Source organism: Triturus cristatus, chromosome 4_2 (genome assembly GCF_964204655.1).
Source record: "Triturus cristatus chromosome 4_2, aTriCri1.1, whole genome shotgun sequence".
Lineage (NCBI taxonomy): Eukaryota > Metazoa > Chordata > Amphibia > Caudata > Salamandridae > Triturus > Triturus cristatus.
In genome coordinates, this window is record NC_140586.1 from 433,708,628 (window position 1) to 433,732,212 (window position 23,585).

At 43.3% G+C, this 23,585-nt stretch overlaps 1 protein-coding gene across 3 annotated transcripts in view; it reads right to left on the reverse strand.

Moving 5' to 3' along the window:
* Window positions 1-23,585, reverse strand: part of LOC146834526 (ferric reductase 1-like) — a 594,548-nt gene that overhangs the window by 970 nt on the left and 569,993 nt on the right. The window lies entirely within an intron of this gene.

Genomic DNA, 23,585 nt, shown 5'->3' on the forward strand with positions numbered 1-23,585 from the left:
TTGGCCACATCGCGTCTATTAGCCACAGTCCTTTTGATGGAACTGCCTAGAGATAGAGAGCGCATCTGTCATGATTCAGTTTATCACTGCAACTCTGGGGTTTAAATTTAAATTCATCAAAATGTTTCTTATGTTTAAAAAAAAAAATGTTTTAACCTGTCCACAAGTTATGGCTAGTGATGGGATATCCCAAACAAGCTTTGGGAAAAGACAATACTAACCCAACCTCAAATACTTTCTTTTCTGTGTGGTCCATTTCCCAACTCTCGCTCCATTTATGGGGATGTTTGGTGCAAAATGCCATCAAACTCTATTGGTATAGAATATATGCCAAATTTACTCCAAACAATGGCCACATTTAATTTGTGATAACCTGGTATTTAAGCCATGTGTCTAGCTACTTGTTCTTCCATATTGTTGTTAATGTGTTTAAATCCTGACATTGCACACACAATGAATCAGAGTCCTATAAAATATTCCCTAATCAGTCGAAGATCTGTTATTTAAATATACAAATAAAGACAGAAACAGTAACTAAATATCCACAATAGTTTAAACAATGTCTTCTTAGATTAAATGTCATACCAACCTGCGTTAGAGTAACAGTTATACTTCATCTTAATTTCATGGGACTATGATTTAGGAGCTACAGATGCTTTAGTCCCTCTGTTTGCTGAAAAGATAATTTGTGTTGTCCATGAAATGACTGATGCTAGAGGCCAAAGACCAAACCTGTGTATCTCCAGGTGAAAAACTGCCTTAACAAAAGTGAGTTCAAGAGGTTGCACACATACATTGAGTAATCTTCTATGGCCAAACAATGAAGTATGAGTCATTGCTTAGAATTTCTCTAAACTTAACATAACATAAGTCGGGTTACCAGAAATCCATTTATGTTAAGTGTGATAAATTGGGTTGTTGGTTGACTGGGGTGTGAGCCCTGGTCAAGCAGCAACCACAATCCTCGTCTGGGTGAGGCACAAGAAACACACAAAAGGTGATGGGAGGAATGCTTGAAATTTGTCTAACCACCTGTGATCTCTCTGGGTAGCATCCCAACCCATTGTTCTTTTGCTCAGCATGCCACCTCAGTTTAGACCCAGCCATATGCAAATCAGTCTTAACCCTGCTCCTTATGGGAACAGTCCCCCCTGAATAGGAAACAATCATCCTTGTTTTGCCCCTCATTAGCCAGGGTAGCTTGAATTTGTGCATATTTAGGTGAAAATGTAACACCGAAGTGCCTAGCACTCTTAGTCACTCATAGTTCATCAAGCCTCCCACAAGAATACAGACTTGACAATAAAACGCCTCATTCCATGTTGGTTTACCTCAACCTACCAAGGAGCTTGGGATGAGTCAACATTATATATAACTGGTTTTGCGAAATCCTTAATGAAACATTGATGTATAATGAGAACATATGTGTATTTAACTATGGCAAGCAAGTATACCAAGTTTCCAGCCAGCCTATCACACACATAACTATGAGCCTGGAATAAATGTCACAAAGTATGAATTGGCACTCTTGCTTCTAACAACGTCTTCTATGCCATTGTGCCCCAATCTTGCCACAGTTCTTTATCAGCCACTTTAGTCTAGCAAACGACATATGGAAGGTGATACGTGGCATAGCTATGACAGACAACAAGCTCACATATAAATTGTGCTGATGATACATTAGTACATCCTTAACAGAAATCCTAATGGAATTACAGAGGACAAAACAATAATGGGTTCAGCAGAGGGGCAATACATCTCCTATCCTACACTGACTACATATATATGGCTTATAGGTTATTGGCACTATTCAGTTGAGTCCATGACAAAGTACTATTATATGCATGTAAAGGTGTAGGTGTATACAGATCCATGTAGCTCAACATTTGACTCAACTGTATAAACATACTAGGCTCATCCTACACCGATGAGTGAATAGAACCTTCCTTGCTCAGGTAATTGGACAGACTAACGATTGAAAGCATACATGTAAACAGATGAGTGGGGAAGACTCGGCAGGTACAGGTGATTTGTGAGTGGAGAGGCATATTATATCCTTAGATCTCAACGTAGCAGGCTCTACCGGCCATTAAAGACCCGCTCCAGCTTTGACAAGGGAGCAAGCCTTTAATGGCTGGTTGAGCCCACTACAGAGGGCTCTAAGGCTAAAAGAACATTCCGCCCCTAGAGGGCAGAATGTACTAATATGTAAAACAAAGGCCTCACAGAACCCGAGGGGTTTGAAATCACCTCGGGCTGCATGAGGTCTTTGTTCACAGCAACAGCTGTGAACAAACATTAGAATGTTGAAGCTCCGGTTTTCTACCGGCCATTAGAAGCCTGGAGAACCAAATTGTGTTCAATGGAGCTCCCAACATTCCAATGTTCTAATAAACATTCTCTAGTTTGCAGAATTAAATCCATTTAAAGTGTGATATAAAATGGTAACCCCTTTGTCCTAAAAAGTGAGGTGTGGTAAAACATGCTGATTTATGCAACAGGATAAAGATGTTAATAAAGAGGAGACAAAGGTAGAGCTCTGTATGATCCAGCTGTAAAAGGTGGAGGCAGCTATAGATCATGGTGAGTGCTTGGCAGACATTGTTGCATTTTATATAAGGTGAGAACTGGACTGCTTAACAAAACAATTTGTTGGTGTATAATAAGACTAGGATTTTTGCAAAGGGACGATTATAGGGCTGACTTTTTTTGAAGCTGTGTTTGGTGAACGGCTCTAAAACAGTATGTGGGCTGTCAGTGAGTCAGACAAATGTTGCAGAAGTTAAGATTATAGAAGACATAGAAGTGAAAGACGATTTTACAAAGTTTTACAAACGTTATTGATTGGCTGTACAATGTGGTGAAAAGATAGGAAGCCGTGTCCTTTGGCAATCCTGTGAAAGAAATCTTTATATTTTTAAATAAAGGATCAAGAGTAGCAAAGATTGGAAACATGATCACTTATATGGTGGAGTCTTGTATGGTTTATTCAAATAAATATGCAGAAGAAGAAACATCAGGAGTTCACGACAAAAAGGTTCCAGATCAATGATTTTCTAGCAGAAATTGATGCCTCCATTTCTTCACAAAGCACAGTAACAAATTCCATCCACAATCTAAAATGTAAAATTTAGTACCCAGATCGGGGGTACCGCCCCCTAACTTCTGTATGACACACCTGAAAGATGCTGTTGAACATTTTGAAGTAGCTGTAAATCTCACAGCTGTACAAAACCATGTTTTTCTTTCTGATGGGCGCCATTCTGGTTGATACTGGCTGGAGGTAAATGTGTCTTTTAGCATAACAAACTTTTTTCTCACATTATTGAGGAAGATTTTGGGGTTTTTAAAAAGAATCTACTGATTTAGGTTCTGTGGCACATCATATTGCCTTAAATCACCTTAGAACTCACCCCCGTTGCTGAAACTAGTATGTCACCAATTCATGATTGGTTTTGTACCTAAAGTCAGTTCTTTCCCTTTAGGCATCCTCTTTTTTGAGATCCTCAACACCCAGAAATTTGCTATTAAGCATTTCCCTTGAACAAAAATGGTGGTGCTTCATCACCAAGAAATCCAAAAGCATGCTTCATGTTACCTTCCAACTAAATAGTACCATGAACAACAAAAGCATCTAGCAAGCAGTTCTGTGAATTTATACCTAAAGGTTTGTTTTACAATAGCCGTACTATCCAAGTGGGAGGGTCCTCATATGTAGTTGTTGACCAGGGTGAAGTAGTAGTGTCTTCGCAGCATTCTCTCTGATAGTGAATAAAACACGAGGAAAATTACCACTTTATGGGGCAACTTGTGTCGTGGTACACATGAGAAATGTCCACTATGGAAATTCCTAGAACAGTAAATAATGTGCTTTTACCTCATAAGTGCAGTTCTATAAAGGGATAAAACTTGGCGCAAATTATTTATCGTTGTAAATAACATAATTTATACCCAAATGACCTCTAGTCAATGCTAATGTACCGTGTTAGACATTAATTTGATTCCCTGTGGTCACGAAGACCACGCTAAAGAGAAAATGAAGGCGCTCAGTTTAAATCTGCACTTACTTCATAAAAACATACTCCAAATGACTTTACAAATACATTTTCCAGCTCATTCCCAATACATGTATAAATAATTGTCATGCTTTGCTCTCGCTGTTGCGTAAAAACAAAACCCACCCATCATGCACGGCAGCTTGCAATATTTACAAAGAGATTCGGTCTGTTTTTTGCCAAATAAAAGTGCTGATGTACTTCAGCTTCTATCTCACTTCAGAGGCATTTATTCAATTGCAATCCTAGGAAGAAGACAATTGTCATTTAGTAAATTCTCACACCTGAGTATTTCCCAAAATTCACAAAGAGGCAACCTGTGTTTAAAATGTCAGTAAATTGCATACTGGTGGTGTATAAAGGAAGGAGCATACAGTCTACATTTCACATGGTGTTGAACATAATTCCAGTTTGAGAGAAAACAGCGAGATCTGTAGCACAGCGTACAGTTCTTACTCACTACTAAGTCACAAAGCTACCAGGTGAACAACCATAGCAACGTCGGGGGCTTCTAGCCCTCATTTCTGCATTTCATTCAACATAGCAAATTAAACATGGATTTAGGCTTTTTACAGGACTTGAAGCCTGCCGGAGCAGCGCGCACATGCCACACACTGTTAGCCACTCCAGTTTGCTTTGACAGCACATGATAGCCAGGCGCTATGCCTATAATATGTGAAAATGAATCTCAGTGCGGTGAATCGGAGCACCACACTGAGAAGCGTTAGTCTAACGTCTGATGCGTGGGATTTGGCAGTACTGGATGTTCTGAGCCAGATGCACTGTAGCTGAAATGCTATGCTGGGCCAGTCTTTACATGTAAAAATGTTTTTGACCACAGCAGTCCAAGCCTACTCCCTAAAGGCAAATCGTACACACGACTGTTACAATGTCTATCTCTGATTTGTGATACAGGATTGATTCCCGACAAGGAAAGAGAGGATCTTGCTTGTAACAATTGGAAACAAGAGCATGAAGTGTCCAGTTTCACAGAGCTTTGACGAAAGTTTTAAGAGCTGCACTTTACAAGTCTTTTTTCATTCATTTTATGACACTTAGAGTGTGAAATACATTTTAATGCCAAGTCAGTTGCAATGCCACAATTGAAACAATCAGTGAAGCAAGAAGGAAACAAAAAGTATCTGCAATAAACTTTTAGGAGCCAAAGTTTCTCCTCAATACCTACACTGGCTATGAGCTAAAGACTTGTCAGGGATGAAGCTTTTGTTGGCATTCAGATGAGTGCCCCCGTTCTCCTCCAAGGAGTCGATGAATTACTCTGTATGCCCAATGAAGTCAGAGACTGCTCACTCGCAGTCAGGTCCCCAATAGGGCTAATCATAGCTTCATTACTTTGCACACTTCTGCCAGTGAGTCACATCATCCTGCATACTCTTATTGCCAGTCTCACCAGAAAGGCCAAGTGCACAAGAGCAGTTTTTGTTTCCCTTATAACGTTGGTGCCATCTGACGTATTCCTATTTTAATTCCCATAGGAAACGTAACACTCTGAAATGGATAAAAGCGGATGTAGGGCATTACACCAATTTTGGCAAAATGTTAGAACTTTACCCAACACGCATGCTTTTTGTAATTTGGTGTAAATCCGCTCAACCATTTTAGAGAAATCAGCATTTAAATAGGGAACTGGATTGGGCATGAAGGTGTTAGCAAACATGAAAAGTTAGTTGTATCTGGATGTGTGGTTCTGCGGTAGTCTCAAAGTACCTAAAAACTAAAACAAAATACGTCCTTCTGATTGGCTAAAGGAGGTTTTGTTTCTGTCGCCATTTCAGCACCAACGTATTGGTGCCAGAATCATGATACCGAAGGATCTGATTGGTTGACCACAACTCTGAACAAAATGATGCAACCGCCATTACAGCACTTGGGGTCTTGATCCCCACGTCCTGAAACAAAAATTGCCAGGCAAGATCCAGAAACCAACTCCCCCACTGTGCACATTCAAAAGCCAGGGGGTTAGGTGCCAGTTGGGAGTTGTGTGTAAGTCCTGGCTAGAGACCAGACCTTGTGTCCAACCCCAGAAGCATGTTGCCAGCAACCAGTTCACTGGTACCCACTGAGGCCCCCAGTGAGGTACTGCAGTACTAGTGCTGATCCTGCAGCACTGAAAACCCATTTAAAAAAAGTAAATGAGAAAAGTGTGTTGTTAGACTTGGCTTTTTCAGCGGGTTTACCCCCAGACTTTTTTGCTTTTTGGCCTCAGGTTTTTTACCCTGTTTGTGTTGGTTTTAGGCCTCTGGGCACTTTACCACTGCTATTCAGTGCTAAAGTGCATATGCTCTCCCTGTAAATTTTGTTTATGGATTGGTGATTCCATGATTGGCATATTTGATTCAGTGGTAAGTCCCTAGTACAGTGCAGTGTGTGTGCCTAGGGCCTGTAAATCAAATGCTGCTAGTGGGCCTGCAGCACTGATTGTGCCACCCACATGAGCAGCCTGCAAATGTAACTTAGACCTGCCACTGCAGTGTCTCTCAACAGTTTGGTACTGGCATGTCGACCTGGCAAGTGCACCCACTTGCCAGGCCCTAACCTTCCATTTTGTCTCATGTAAGACACCCCTAAGGTAGGCCCAAGGTCTCCCCAGGGGCAGGGTGTAATCTATGTGAAAGGTAGGGCATGTACTGAGGTGTGTGACATGTCCTGATAGTGAAATACATTGTATTTCGTTTTTCACTATTGAAAGGCTATCTGTCTCATTGGATAGAATGAGAGTTTATTTATAGCCTGGGCCCCTGTCTGGAGAAGGTAGCTAAATGGATGGAGCTCTCCTATCTGAAACTGAACGGAGATAAGTCGGAGCTTATGCTTGCAGGCAACTCTCCCATCTTTGAATCGGGGCTACTGTGGCCAAATTTTCTTGGCCCTGCTCCTGTACCAAAAAAATCTGATAAAAAATCTGAGCATGTGGCTGGATTGCTCCCTGAATTTTGAATATCAGGCGGCAAAACTATTGGCCACTTGTTATGGCATTCTTAGGATGATCCGCAAAATCCTTCCTCTTCTCCCCTTTCTTGTCAGAAGGCTAATGGTCCAGGCTCTTATTCTCTCTCGCCTGGACTATGGGAATGCCCTCTATCTAGGAGCTCCCCAAGCTACCACCTCCTTACAGATTGTTCAAAACTGTGCAGCTCTTCTGCTCCTCCAGACCCCATACTGGCAATCCACCAAGCCGGCACTGAAGGCTCTTCATTGGCTGCCAGTATTAGAGAGAATTAAATTTAAGGCTGTGTGTATCGCCCACAAGTCCTTCTAGGGGAAAGGACCAACAATTATTCAATCCATTGTCTCCCCTTACTGCCCTAACAAAATCCTCCGCTTGGCTAACCTCCTTCTCGCCACTGTTCCAAAAATAAGAAAAGTAAGAAGCAGTGAACACTTATACTCTTATAAAGCTATAAGCTCTGGAATGCCCTCCCTCCTCACTTACGTCGGGAGTCCAACCTTCTGTCCTTCTGGAAACTCCTTAAAACTTGGCTTTTCCAAAATCTCGCCTAATAAGCCGTCTTCTCTGTTCGCCGCTGCTGTTAGTGCTGGGATGCCTCAGGGTAGCTACGCGCTTTATAAATGCTTTTCCATTCATTCATTCATTCATTATAAATATAACTTCCCATTGAGACAAGATAAAAAGATGGAGTTTAGTATGCCTGAACTCAGAATATAAAAATGCATCTTTTAGTGTGTTTGACAATACCACTTTTATATTAAAGTAGGTATTTTCTTGCGGTGTGTCCTGCCTTTCCTGAGCGACTCAGGGCTGGGCTGAATAGGCCTGGGCTGCATGTAGAGTGGTGGGAAGAGATTTCCCTTGCACTTGAATAGGCCCTGTCTGCCTTGGACAATGCTGTCTCCACCTCCTGCTGGGAAACTGGACCAGAGAGGACAGAACTGGTTTGGGATGAGCACAGATACTCTCTCCCAAAAGAACAAAGAGAAACTGGGTATACATATTGGGGTCCAGACCTCAAAACTTTATATTACTGCTGAACTAAGGAACCTGCCAGGAAGGAGAGCTAGAAAAGTTGCCAGGAGGCACTGCCACTTTGCTGCATGCTCTGCTGTGGGGCCTTCTGATTGCTGCTTGCTGCTTCTGTCTTGGGCAGGGAAAGGACTAGATTGTACTTTCATAATTCTGCTGTTAGAGTTTTCTCCAAGGGCTTGAAGTAGAGCTTGCCTCCTGTTGGAAGTCTCAGGGAGATAAAAGACTTCAGATAACTCACTGGAATCAAGTAACCTGCCAAGGAGAGGAGCTGCCAGGAGGAGTACTGCCCCTTTGCTGTGTAGTTGCTTTGTTGGGTTGGCCTGCCGTTGCTGCTTCTGCTTTGGGCAGTGAAAGGACTGGACTGAACTTTCTTTATGTGTGCTGAGTATCTTCAAGAGCTTGAAGTAGAGCTTGCTTTCTGTTCTGAAGTCTAAGGGACCGCAAAGACTTCACTGACCTCTGGGTACCGCCTCTGGAACCATGGTTTCAGTTGCCACAGAGGGGTGAATGCAGCTGACTCTGTCACCGACTCTGTCGCTGGCTCAGTGTCCTGAAGGCACTGCAGAGGGCAACACCACATCTCGCACGGCAACCCTGGTCTCACCAACGACAATGACCGCCGCCACCACAGAGCCACTGCTTGCACTGTGACCTGTGGGCAAAGCACTCCACAGCGCCTCGCTTCACTTCACCACTCTGGTCTCATCAACTTGGTCGCTGCCTGCTGACTTCGACACCCATGACTGCACCTTGGCTTGGGGGCACCGCTCATAAGTCTCATGATGCACCCCCCCACCACACCGCGGTGTGGACCGACCGACACCAGCTCCCCGCAACCGTCTGTCTCTGCACCATGATCTGTCAGCACTGCATCAAACACCCCCTTTACTCTGCACCGCAGCCCTGCTCTCACCAACACCGCTGGATGACTGTCACAGAGCATCTGCCTGCACCACATTTTGCACCGATACACTTTGCATCGCAACCACAATGGTTGCCATGACTGGCTTGCACCAACGTGTCGGCCGCAACAAAAAGGTACTCTTCCCGAGCTTGCCAACACCCCAACCCACGTGGTCAGACAGAACTGTTGGATTCTGTGTTTTCAGTATCGCGGTAGAACCGGATGGAGCTAATGCCTCAAAGGAACTGCATTTTCAGTTTTAAGTACTGTATGTTGGATTTTTATTATTCTGGTCTTGTTCTAAATATATTAAGTATTGGATATGTTCTAAACTGGTGTGGTGTCCATTTGTAGTGCTTTCACTGGGTTACTGTTGGTGATGTGCAAATGCTTTACACACTGACTCGGAGATAAGCCTGACTGCTTGTGCCAAGCTACCAAGGGGGTGAGCAGGGGATATTTTAGGAGTGTAACTCCCTTACCCTGACTAGGAAGAAGGGACCCTACTTGGACAAATGTGCAACCCATTGCCGACTAGAGACCTCCATTTCTAACATGTGGTCACAGACCCTACAGCCAACCACCATTTTACAGGTATGAGCTGTTTGCAGTGGGAATTGGGAGCCTTCAGTGAGTTAAGCAGCCATGTGCTGCAGGGGTTTGTCAGCCACAAGGGAATGTAGGTTGGGTGGAGAGCCTAGATGGAGTCAAGGCCATAGCTGCAACCCCTTACTGTACTCGGCCAAAGGTTATACACAGTGGGGGTTGGGCGCAGGACAAATGTTGTGCACAAGGGGAAGGGTTTTGTGCCCATGGGGTTGGGGCAAAACACCAGGCCAGGACCTGCCCCAATCCCCTGCTCTGGATCGCTGAAGGCAGAAAGCAGCTGGGGGGTTGACTGCAGGCTGCCCGATGCGATTGGATGTAGGCTCAACCTTGATTATGATTAAAAAACATAGAAATTGACTGAAAAAAAGTTCTTGTGCTGTTCTACTTAGATAAGGAAATGAGAAAAGAACAAATGCTAAAAAAACAAAAAATAACTCAAATTTGCCAGTTGTAGATTAGTGAGCTAACTATAACTTGAGCCCCAGTCTTGCACTGCTTATGACATCACAAATGACATTGCTCATGACATGTTAGATGCCATTGGAGCAGCATAATTATAGCTGCACCCTAAATACATCATTTATATGCATTTATACACCACTATATAACATCTATATTCAACGTGTGTTAATTAACCTGTGTGTGCTACATTTGAATAGAATGGTGGTATATAATCATGTTTATCAATAAGAGTTTAAGTATAGCTGTATTAGGTTGATCAATAAGTAGTGGAACTGCATTCACATTCAGGAACCGATTCCGATCTCGCTGGGAGAAGGCTCCGCCTGACTCGGATCCAGAGGGCTATCCAACCGACTCGTGCTCCAGGGCTCCGAGGGCCCGAGTACGATGCGAACAAGCGCTGACAGACACGAGTCGCTCGGAGCCCCATTGAAGTCAATGGGAGCCTGTTGTACGACGGGTACATAGGCTCTCATTGATGAAACAGGTATTTTGCGCACAAGGGCGCCCCCTGTAGTGGGGACGCGTCTGTGCCACCCGCACCGTAGATGCATGTGTAGGGGGGACCCTGATCGACTTGTAAGGCTACGCGTGAAGGGGGGTCCGGCGCGGACCCCCGAAGTCCATTTCCCAGACCGTTTACATGTTGGAGGCTCCGACTCGATCTGGCTGTCCGAATCGTGCATCCTACTGGCTCGGTCGGAAATCGCCTCCATTGCATGGCACGGTTTGCTTACGGACGAGAGGTACGGAGCGGTTCAGACCCAAAATCGAGTCGGACGGCGATTTTGCATTTCACGCATCGTACTTGCTCGCTCGTACAGCTGTACGAGTCATCGGTAAACACGCGTGTGGCTTGTACTTTTTCTGGCTGGATCGCATTTGTAGCCCTTCCAAACGAGATCGGAATCGGCCCCTCAATGTTGTTTATTTGCTTGCCATTGATTTACAATTTTGTAATATGCATCCATTTTGATTCTCGTGCAAAAAAGTTGAATATGTTTGCTTAAAGGCTGCCCGCATGCTGTTACCTCCCCTCTGCAGGTGTTTTATCATGTTCTTCGTTAGCTAGAGAAAGGCTTATTGTTGTGTGTTAGATTGAAAGTGAGGCCTGAGAAGAGAAAACTGTCAACAGGTGTGATGGGATGACGGTGAAAGGAGATTCCTCTACCCGGCATACCAAGAAGATGCATCACTCCAGGACAACAGATGTGTACCTAATTGTGTGAGATTGGGAAAGTAAGGAGTATGCTGTCCCTCTTCCAATGCGGTTAAGCGATTGGTTCCTAGTAGTGGAAACGAAATTTGGATGTTCTGGCGCTTTCAGTTGTGATTTTAGTTGTTGTTTCATAGTTAATTAGGCAGACAACATCTTAGCTTTGAAAGAGAACAGATATCTGTCTCCTGCTAGGGTTACTCGGAAAGCTTCATGCTAATCTTTCTCTTCAGACTTCTGCTGAGGATCGAAACCATGCTGACACCTATGCTTCCCCTCTAGAAGTCCCCTGCTTTTGCAAATGCTTGGAATTTAAAGGGAAAGTTTCTTTATGGAACACCTGATGAGGTCCCTCAGTTACTATTTTATATTTCATTTTAACATTGTATTGATGTACCTTTTTGCTGTGCATATATAAGGACTGGATTAATAGTTTAAAATGAACCTTTATGGTTGACATAACTAGTTCTATGTCATCCTTGTGACGCCACACTTGTTTCCCAGAGATTGAAATGTATTTCCGATGTAAGCTTCAAGTCGACTATCAAAGGTCCATATGACCAGTGGGGGATATTGTTTGATGATTTCACAAAAAACTGATGTGTAGATATCGATGCTCCATCAACATCATTGATGGCATCACTGATGATACTCAAATGCCATCATTGCTGATATCTGTTTTCGGAAGCTATTGATGTCTGATATACATTTCACCATATCCAGAGTAGGTTCACATTTTAATAAGTAATACACAGAGTGAGAACAACTAGACAGCTTCAGGACGTCAACACTCAAATCACAAAATTACATTTCGAAATCAAATTGCATCATTTTTATCTTTCATCTCTTTAAATCTGCTGTAGGAGCCTTGCGAAGTCAGATGGCTCTACTTTTAAACTTTGAATGGACAGCTTAAAGTGCACACGCGACTGATGGTATGTTTCTAATGTGGCTCAGTAACACATTTACACACGCTTTAATAGAGGCGATGATCAGGTGCCTAGAATATGGTAGGACAAAGAAATATCCAGCTGTGCACCCTTTACAGCCACACACAAACCGTACAGCCACGTCTCTGATCTTAAACTCATGCCGGGCTATGCTTTTGTGAACCTCTGCCCTCGAATAGACTCGCATATCTGCCAGTGATCACCTTTTAAATAAAACATGGGGAGTCCGCTTAAACCCAAATATACTTTCTCTGCATGCCGTGCAAGAAAGCAAGCAATAATATATTTAGTAGTTAAATCAGGTTGAAGTTAGTTGGAGAGTTTTATCAGCCTTACTCGTCCCTTTCAGAAACCAATAGCAGGGCTCTGGGGCCGCGTGCAAGAGGGCAGAGTGAAGCTTCAATTGAAAGTTAACTTTTCACAGATGAAGTTCAGAACACTGAGCTCACTCTGTCTCCCTGGGAAGTGTGTTTGGATCTGTGCATCCCTGTTTGCATGTGTGTGCCCTTCAAGACCACACACGCTTTATTGGCGTCGCTAAATGTCTTGATTCCCCCTCCCCTTCCTTGTCCCCATGTCCCATCACCAGTGACAACCACGGCCAGCAAAACAAGCCATGGCAAAGACCATACGTTTTGCTATGCGAATTCTATTGGTTTGTCAATGTGTTTTTTAAATATTGCATAGCACTACGTTCAGATTGGGTGTGTGGAATTGTATGCGTTTGAAGATCACTTTTTAGCATGTTTTTTGTGTGAGTGCGTGTCATTGTGTTTTGAGTGCGTCAGTGTGAGTCGGTGGAATCTGGATCGGATTGTGCACATGGCAGAGTGTGTGTGAGAGAGCGAGAATGCTGGCTGTCTGGCTTTGATTATGTGTGTTTGGAAGTGCGTGCCCGCTGTGGGTGCAAGTGTGTGAGCATGTGTGCCCGATTGTGAGTAACAGTGAATCTTTCGGTGAGTGCCTGCGTGGATGTGGGGGCGTGGATGTGGGAGTCAACCGCAGGGCTGCATACAAATGCTGTCCAAATCCTAGAACAATGAGCTGAATTCAACAATGTAATGATTTGACAGGTAGGCCATTACCACGGCTTTCTATTCCACTATTATCAACAGAGGCGCAACTAGAGCCAAATTTCGGGGTGGGGTCTAATACAAATTTCGGGGGGGGGGGAGTGGCAGACTGGAGATGCAGGGGCTTTAAGAAGGAGTGAAAACACAACAAAGCCTCGTTAACATGAATAGGGTGTTTTAAAGGCCTGTGAAGTACTCGGGTGCGGCTGCACTAAGACGGTCGCCAGCCCGGGAAGCTGTCTCAGCCCGGGCTGACATACTCGACGGAAGAGCGCTGAAGCCCTTTGAGCCCAATGGGCGTTGCGCGCCTGACTACCACCGCATTCAGCAAGGAGATGAAAAGCGACAGATAAGTAAGTGTTCCAGTATGTGCATGCCCACAACAATGGCCACACTTATTATCCGTACCCAAGGATAAAAAAAGGCCACACTAGCCGATAACATTGGTGTTCACTCCGGAGAACCCCGAAACATTAGAAACGGGTTTATTTTCAGCACAGAAGCAAAACATTAAAGGCTTCATTGTCTCCCTCTTCACTATCCAGACTTTCTGATGTTCAGATGTGAAACCAGTCAAACATTTACTGTGGCACAGTGAGTGAACGGTGCAGCGTACAAGAGAGTGCTATCGGGCAGTGAATTCCCAGTCCAGAATAATGCGCAGGGCTGAGATAACCTTCAACATGTAAACAATATGTAAATAAATAAAAAAATAGAGGGGGTTGGGGAGGCGAACCAAGACGACGAGGAGGGTGGGAAATGCATGGGGGGGGGGGGGGGGGCGGGTTGGGTGAATCAACAGCATTTGTGAAGGAGGAACGAGAAGGACTCCAGAATCATGAAATGTTTACTCTACTTACTTTATTTCACATCATTTCTGGTGCATAAAAAGGGCATACATCACAAATAATACGACCAGATTGCAACGTCAATATATCTTAAAACAATCAGAGTTGAAATGCATACTAGGTAATAAAACATCTTAACACAAATAAAACACAGTTCCTCTATGCCTGACAACTTTCATACTACATGTGTAATTAATGAATATTCAAACACTTGATCTAGTGTTCGAAGGCTAATAGGCAATAGCCCTATAAGTTAAAGTAAAACATTTATAGTCATCTATTCCGGCCACTTTGTACATCTTGTTTTTGCCAAATGATAATACAAGAGAGGAAGTTGTAATTAATTGGAAACAGTTAATTTCAGCTTCCCAGGAGACCATAAAAAGTCATAATCTTCGGATGCACTATCCCCGATCCATAGTCCAGGGCCAGATGTATGACGTGATTTTGCATGCGCAAACGGGTTTGCGAACCCCTTTGCGCATGCAAAATCATTGTTGGCCATGTACATTTCCTAAATAGGGAGTCGCAATTTATTTAAGGCTCGCTATTTAGGAATTGCAAGTCGCTATTAGGAAGGGGCGTTCCTTTTCTAATTGCGTCCGCAATGCTATGTATGAATGTTTTGTGACAGAAAGTGCGGTCGCAAAACACTCGCAAATTACCACCCTCTTCTAGACGTCAGCGAAGGCATGCCTTACCAGGAAGTCTCCCCGATCTGTCTACCATCTTCGGAGCCACGGGTAAGGCAGACTATGCTGAGCAAGGGAACTGCTTTGATGATGTAAGTATGGCATAGCCGCAAGGAATGACAGACGTTCCCATCCCCCTTGGCAACAAGCAAACTCCGGTTTGCAAGCATACTCCCCCTTACAATATGATAAATCATGGTCCCCTTCTTTTTGTTTTTTTCAGTGTGTGACTACAAGCGCTCCTTCCTTCCTGGACAGAGCTCATGGGGCCATTATTAGAGAACTATTATGTATGCTATCTGCTAACTCATTTTTATTTTTGCAGTCACTATACAATAACCCCAATCTCCTGTACTCGTTGCAGCAGGTCTAGATACATATATATATATATAGAGTGTGTGATTTATGTTATCGGTTGTGTCTTGTCTTGTACGTCTCAAGGGCAGCACAACACAATCTTTATATATCTAATAGATTAGTCGTGCACATGTGAAAATATATCACTTCTTTTCCACCAAATGGTGATGTGCTTGACCATTCTAAATGCTAACACGACATGATTTTATGATATTCTATCGTTATAGGTATTAACAGAAAGTATGCACCAAGTAGGTCTCTAGTAAGAGAATACATACCTAGTAGGTATCATAAGTGCATGAATCAGTATTTCTATTCATAACAGTTTTATAACTATAACACATATAGAGACCATCTAGTAATAATAGGAGTGGTATACAGGATTATATCCGTTGGTCCTGATGAAAAGCCTCAGAGGAAGGCTTGAAACATGTTGACCAGGAGACAAGCACCCCTTTTAGTGTAAGTCTCACAACCCCTTTTTTACTAGTACCAGCTAGAGGACTTAATAAATAGTTCACTCCAGATAGCCAAGTACTTTTTAAAGTTACTATTTTTCTTGACCCTCCCACTCCCTTCCCTCATAGTCTTACACCCAACAAAGTGCTCCCACATCTCCGTCGGTTGTAGAACGCCCCGTCCCGCAGCAGGGCGGGAAGAACCCGATGATGAAGCATGCCACCATGGGTCGCTATGGTGGGTGAGGGTTATTATAAGAAAAATCATTATTTTCCCTGAAACATCAAGGATTACAACGATAGGACAGTCATATTCAAATAAGTGGACTCTTTTTGGTTTATTTTTGGACTCTGTTCAAAACCATATCTTTCTATACAAATTTCCCATCAGAAAGTATGCAACTATATGAAAACGAATCTTCCACCTCTATCCTGCGATGGGCTAAATGGAAAAACGCTGATTTCTTCAAGTGTGGTCCCATAATAAAAACATATGATTTTGCACGTAAATCCAAGGTGTCCATAAATCTAGTATACTCCTCTGTGAGACTCTGCAGTGCCATGGGAGTTCTAGCCAAAAGCACTGCATCCTCTGCATAAAGATGTATCACAAGAGGAGCCACCTCATTATACGGAACATCCTTGGACCATTTTCCTAAAGCCATCTTCACTCCATTGGTGTTGAGAGAGAACAGGAATTGAGCAAGCACACAACCCTGTCTCACTAAACACCTAATGCCAAATGGTTTTGTGCATTCCCCCGCTCTTCCGAACCGGACACTCGCTTTTGCCCTTGTATAATGCTGCCTAATAAATTTAAGTATCAATGGGTCTATTGCTAAAGACTCCATAATTTCCCATAACTTACTGTGGACCACGCAATACAAGGTGGGCGAGAGGTTCATAAATGCCATTTAAAGATGGCCTTTCTTTGCCACTGTTTACTTGGCAACCACCATACTTAAGTTAAGACATTGGTCAATGGTCCCCTTTCCCTTCCTGAACCCATACTGAGCAATTGTCTGGCCATTTCTCTCCTCTACCCAATCCTCCAATATATTTAAAAGTAAATGTTCCATCAGTTTAGCCGTATTATCGATCAGAGATAATAGTCTAAGGTTTTTTGGGGTGCCCTTATCCCTCTTTTTGTATGGGAATAATTGTTGATGGCTTCCATGATTTAAGGGTGCACATCTTGGCTATTACATTAAAAACATTAGTCACAAAAGCAACCCATAGCTATTGGGGCTCCCGGAATACACATTGAGGCCAGGGGCTTTTAATGAGCTGGATTGTACTTATACTTGTGTTATCTCAGCCATTTCAAATACTAGATGAAACTTATTATTTTCCTCTACTTGAGAGTTATGAGTTGGTGTCTCTATAAAACTTTGAAAGATACTTTGAAAGTGTGCCACCCATCCCACTTCCTCAATGTGGCTATCTAAGGGGGGGCCAACAGTCTCTTTTAAGAAGGAGCGTTCACTACTTTCCAAAAATCTCTACTATCTTTCGTTTCCATTGCACATTTCAAATCCACACATGCTTTCTTCCCTAAAACCTTTAAGGCCTTATTAGGATGTCGGGCAGACTTTCGTCTGCCCGACACAGCTGCGGAAAGGAACCACCCTACCTCAGGTCGGTGGTGCAGACCGCAGTATTTTGATGCAACTACCTATAGGGCGGTTTGAAACCTCCATTTATCAATGGAAGCTTGTGCGGCTGGCAGAAAAGGCCCGCGCACAAGGATCCATTGCAAAATGGAGGTTTTGAAACATCCCTGCACCGTGTAGCACATGGTGCTGGGATGGATAGGGGGGGCATAATAGGTGCTACGCAGGCCCTATTGCGGAGGGTCAGGGGGGAAGTGGGCCCTGCTAGGGGCCCCCAATGTCACTTTCTGACATCCTTTCCATGTCAGAAAGGCGGTCATGGAATGGCTGTTAAAAACTGACATCATAATCCCAATAGTGGAGCCGCCGTCATTGAGGGATTATGTGGTGTTTCCGACCCACCGAGGGGCTCCTTGAGCCCATCGGAACCATGTCAGAATCCCCCCCGCAGGTTTCACTCCAACCACCATCATCCTAATACAGCGGTTGGACTGTAAACCTACCATGTCGTACAGAAAGCCTCCGACCACTGGTTGTAGGCTTTCTGCCGACATCATAATGAGGCCCTTAATCTATTCTCTCTAGCCTCACCCTCATACTCTGAATCAGGGTAATGCACTAAATAAGAGTCATGTCGAAAAGTAACAAAAAAGTGCCTGCTCCACTAGACTGACACTGGCCACTGGAAGCAGTACTTGGTCCAGGCTCTACGGCAGGACAAAAAAGCAGCGAAGCCTAGGATGAATACAGAGGCAAGGAGGCAGCACTAACCAATAGGGAGCAGGGAAATCAGAGTGACACGAGAGCCACGTTGTATCAAGCCAATCATTGCTAATGGTAAGTAATGAGTGGGCTCTAAGACCCTTTTAAGATTATTATTTTTTTAATACAAGAAATTTGGCTCTATGCAGCTGAAACCTACATAGACACTGCACTCTCAGCCTGGGAACGGCACTGTTGTTCCTGTTTACATTTCTCCTTTTACATACTCTTGCGTTCCCTATGAGTACTTGCTTTTTCCTGGATGATGTGTTTCTCTAGTCTTTTTCATGCAGCAAATTATCCATGTATTATGCATACAGTGAATGAGTCGCATCTATTGTATTTTCAGGTAGTGAGGAGTTGTTCATAACTGGCCACGATTGATAGCTGTGGAGTTCAGAATGAAGGCAGTGCAAACTTCTCACACTGCCTGTTTATGGGATATAAAGGGTTCAGAATATATTCTCATCCAACAGCAATGACTAGGCATGCACATTCTTATGGCGATTCTCTGAGAACATGTGTGAAAGAGGTACACAACAGTCAAAATAATGACAGGGCAAAAGTTAAAATATCCAGTGCTTAAAGGGGAGTGGGTGTGTTGTGTTTTGGAAGGCGGTGAAGTGACGGAGATGCAAGGACATATGTGCAGGAAAGAGAGTGCTAAAGAGAAAAGAGATGAGGTGTGAGTTATGCAGATAAAGTGTTTCAGAATGGTATGAGTAGAAAAAGAGGAAAAGAGTGCAACTGTCTAGCTGACAGACTGCAGAAGAGACTGGTGGGAAGAGGAAAATGTGATTGGCTGAGGCACTCCGAAGACCACTACCCCTTCCACAGTCCATAGTAATGTTTAATTCTTTAATTCACAATCTACATAAAATGTCTGTCTATCTATCTATCTATCTAATGGCAATTCTGGGTGGACCTATCAATTTTATCTGTGACCCCTTGTGTGCCCCTCCTTAAAGTCACTTCCAGAGATGCCACTGAAAGATTTTCGCATACGCCTTTATCAATAGGTTGGTCTGTATGGTCAGTTAATGCGTGTGTGCCAGACGCCTCTCTTTCCTTATAGCTCCCAATTGTTCTGCTTCCGAGTTGCAGGACTTTTTTCCATACACAAGCACCCTTTTTCTGTCTTATTCTATTGGAAACTTCGTTCTTGATGGGCCTCTTTCGTGATATCATGTGCTGGTGCTTTCGCATGTATATTCCACAGGCTGCTTAACTTTATACAAAGTTTCTAGTATTTGTGTCAGTAAATCTAAAGATAGCGAAAAAAATCCCATGCCTGAGGTGCTATCTGATGACTCTGGAAACCAGGAGCCCTTATTTAGAAAGATGTGTCACTGCTCAGTCTCCAGCTAGAGGGGCGAAGCAAATATTCAGTTGGCAAACAAAGAAAATATTCCACAAAGATGGGTGCAACAAAAGAGAATTATAGGAGCAGTGCAACTAAAATTGTTTATTCTTTAATTTAGTTGCATTGACAAGGGGCAGATGGCTCTGTCTACATTTCATAGGCACTAATCTGGCGGGAGAATGGTTGCAATTAATGTCTGACTAGGCTTCATGTATAGTGTGTAGGCATATATCCCAGCCTCTGTTTCACTGACATTGACAGGGCGGTATAAAATGCCTGCATATATGTATGTGTACGTTATTTCTGTTGCGCAAGTATATTCAAAAGGCAGAGGAGTGATGTGCATGGTCAAAGGTAAGCATAAAGTCAATGAGTAATAGGAGAGGAAGAATTAATGCATTGTGACCGTGTGTTCTTTAAAGAGTCAAGTCTTCAAACGTCTTCTAATTTGAAGCACCATTAGGGCTGTCCAGGTGGTTGTTTCAGATCCTGGGTGCATAGGTGGAAAATACTTTTTACCATCTTTTATTTTTTAATTTTATTACACTTTTTAGGGCCTGATTGCAAGTTGTTTAGTGTATTCCGACCAGTGCGTAAGCCCCCGTTTACGCACCGGTGGGAATTATGAGTTTGGTTTTATATAATGCATTCAATAGTTATCAGATGCATTAAATAACTCAAGCTTTGTTAAATTTCGTGAGGCCAACCATGTCAAAATGTAAATGGGGAAAATCAAATGGTATTTAATCTACGATGTGGAGTTTAGTACTTTCAACACCAAAATCCGCATGTTATCACCCATAAATTGTAATAGGTGCTATGTATCATACCCAATAAATAACATACCCTGTCGTACCATTGTTTATCATATGCGCTAGTTGGTATTTAGGATTACAATCAGGGCCTAAGTCTGCATGTCTGTAGTCTGATGGTGCCCTGGCAGTGCAGTAGCCACTAGTGATGGTGAGCTTGCCTGCAAGATAAGTGGGTGTGCTTGTTGTGATGGTTTTGTAATGATTCATCTTGTTTTGGACATAGTGCTAGCTGGCAAGGGGACCCAATGGAGTTTCATCAGGATTGTGGTGATGTGTTAATATTTCTTCAAGCCCTGGATGAGATGTGCTGTGGCATGTAGGATGCCAATAAGAGGTACCAATGTGTAGTCTGGGAGGCCATGGACTAAGGGCATTAGCACCATCCAGATGGGAGAGTGAAAGTTACTTTCTGGAAGAAACGGTTTGACTTTCTTTAGACAAGAGAGCTGGAGCCAGGCCATTTTATTTGGGCAATGCATTCCATGAGGGAGAGGTTGCTGTCCATGTTGGGGTTCGAAGCTGTGAAGATTCATGTAATTGAGCCAGGCTTGAACTGTATTGTGTTTATTGTCTTTGCAAATATTAGGATTTTTATTTGATTGGGTTGAGCTTCAGGTAGACACTGGACATCCAGGTCTGGATGGTGCAAGCAGTGTGTGAAGCATTGGATGTCTGAAGCAGGGGATACTTTGAAGTAGAGTTGTGTATTATCAGTATATTGTCTAAATCTTGATGCTGTCATATGTGAGTAGGGCACCAGGCGGTTCTATACAAAGGTTGAAGATGAAATGTAAGGTAGAGTGCTCTGTGCTGGAGCTTCCTCTAAAGCCAGGTTGGTAGTTGTGCAGGAGACACTTAGCATTGATGTGATCTTGGAGTGGAGCATAGACTGCATTTTATTTTTGATTTTGATTTATTTCCATTTGTAAAACGTGCAGCTACCCATGGGTTTCCTGACCCTTTTTTCAATGATTTTGCTGATGAATTGTAGTAATCGATTGGCAAGTAGCTGCAGGGTCACCCGTGTCTATTGTGGGTTTCTTTAGAAGTGGGAAGATCTAGCCCGTCTTGAGAGTTTCTGGGAAGATGCCTTGAGTAAGGAGGAATTGACCATGGTAGGTAAAGGTAATAGAGCATCCCCAGAGAGAGCATTGAAGAAGGACAACTGTGAAACATCATAAGAAATGGCTTTGAAGGCGTTGAGTCTGTCAGGCATTCCTGGGAGAGGTAGGGCTTTGCCGCCTAGCTTTTGCAGGATTGTACAGGAAGGGGTGAGGGTGAGAGATGAAGCAGGCTTGGTATTGTGGATGGGCTGCCGGAACGTCTGTATTTTATCAATGTAGAAGAGGTTGATGTTAGTACACTTTTATGTGAGGTGAGGAACTGGTGAGCTCTGCAGGGGTTGATGCAGTGTTTTATTGTCATGAACATAATTTTCCTACTGTTGATCGCTTCTTTGATGGCCTTGGTGTCACTGATATTGGCAGGGACCATTAGTCTTTTCTCTGATATGTAGACATTGGTGGGAAGCATGGTAATACCTCAGTTTCACTGATGAAAGGAAGTAGGGTGTCTCTATAACTGGTTTGGAGACATTCTGCAATCTTGAGTGGTCTTCCTTATACAACCTTTACAATAAAATACTGATAGGTGTTGGAGGACTAGGTTGCCAATTTGTGGGGCACTATCATATGGACATTTGTAAGTAGGCACATGGATTATTTTCTGTTGCTAATGGATACTTCTACGTACAGATTCGTCACCTCTTGAATCTCTTCCAGGCACCAGACCGGATCTAGAAAAAGTGTGCCAGCAAATGGTCTTAATCTCGCTGACTCAACTCCAGTGCCTCTCCAAATGTTACATAGGAAGCCATACATGGTCCAATCCAATGCTGATGTCAGTTCTTTTTTGTCACACTTTTTGATGTCAATCTAATGTGCTCTCTTTGGAAGATTTCTTATGAATTAAACTTTTTCTAGTGTCGTGATCTTGTTTTATTTGCTACACTTATTTGTTGGTCCTTAGCTAGGAAGTCGTGCCTGGGCTGACCTGGGACAGTAAGTGGGCCTTTGTTTAATGGACCCCTTTTTCAAGAGTATTACTCATCTGGCAGGCTGATGAGACGTAGGTTCAGATCTTAATTTGAATCTCGCTCAGAGAATAATTGTAAGGACTGATCCTTGGCATGAGGGTCCTCTTTCCATGGCACCTTTTGTCAGTGTATCCAATAGGTGTTCCTCCAATCCCATGTCACTTCGAACTCAGGCATGTTGTCTGGTCAGCAGAACTTTTCACAACTCCAACCTTGATGTCAACATCAGATTCAACTACTGCTAAGTTGGGACGAGGTTTGGCGCTGGTGCCAAGATCTGTTCTGGCATGAAGCTATGATGCTGCCAAACCAGTTTTTGATTTTCAAAACACATGAGCCAAATACCTACCGAAGTTGTCATATTCACTGACGCTTTGCTGGCTTGGTGTGCTTTAAGGCGACAAGGGACTTCTGGGCCCACTGTCTTCCCTCTGCTAATGGTCCCTACCATGTTGACAGTTTGATTTGGGCAGCTGGTAAAAACCTATCTTGATGTGCAGTTTGGCAACCACAGGCCTCAGCCATTTTGCCTTTAACTTCATGACAGCATCGTAGTTAGAGGAGATATTGCATCCTCTAACTTCCCCGCTTCTGCTACTAATTCTTCTTTTGCTGTGGCCAATAGAGAGTATGAGGTGGTCCCATGTGAGGCCTCTCTGAATCCTGTGTGGGGTTAACTCCAGATTACCTGGTCCTTAGATTGTACCTCTGGATCATCTACTGGCTCCATCCTGGTGTGCAAATACATGATGGACAATAATGTCCTGACTGCGATTCTAGTTCGGAGTCCTTAAGGGGTTTATATCATGATTCAAAATGTCAGTGGTTCAGACTCTCCTTCTGAGGCGGACCTGGACTCATTCCAAGGCCTTTCTTCTGATTATATTTCTGCCTTCCATGAGACTTTATGGAAGTTTTAGAGTTATTTATTTTAATCACTTAGCGTAAGTCAATCTGATTGATCGACATCCCTTATCCTGTTCCTTACTCATTGGAGCCTCCAATGTCATGTAATGATGTGCTTCGGAGTTCATCAAACCTATCTGTCACAGACCAACTCTATAGGCTGGTTTCTGATAACCCTGGCTTTAGGTTCATGACCCAGTGTCTAACAAGCTTGGATAGTAAGCCTGAATGAATTTAAAGATTGGCAGGGTTTTGCACCCTTCCTCTCAGTTTGCCATGGCAGAAAGGGATTGGAGATGTACTGATACAATGGGGGAGAACATCTTCCCCTCTGGGTGTTGGTCCTTTATTCCTTTAATTCACTTGTTTGATGGCAGGTGTCTCATGTTCTCTGGGAGATG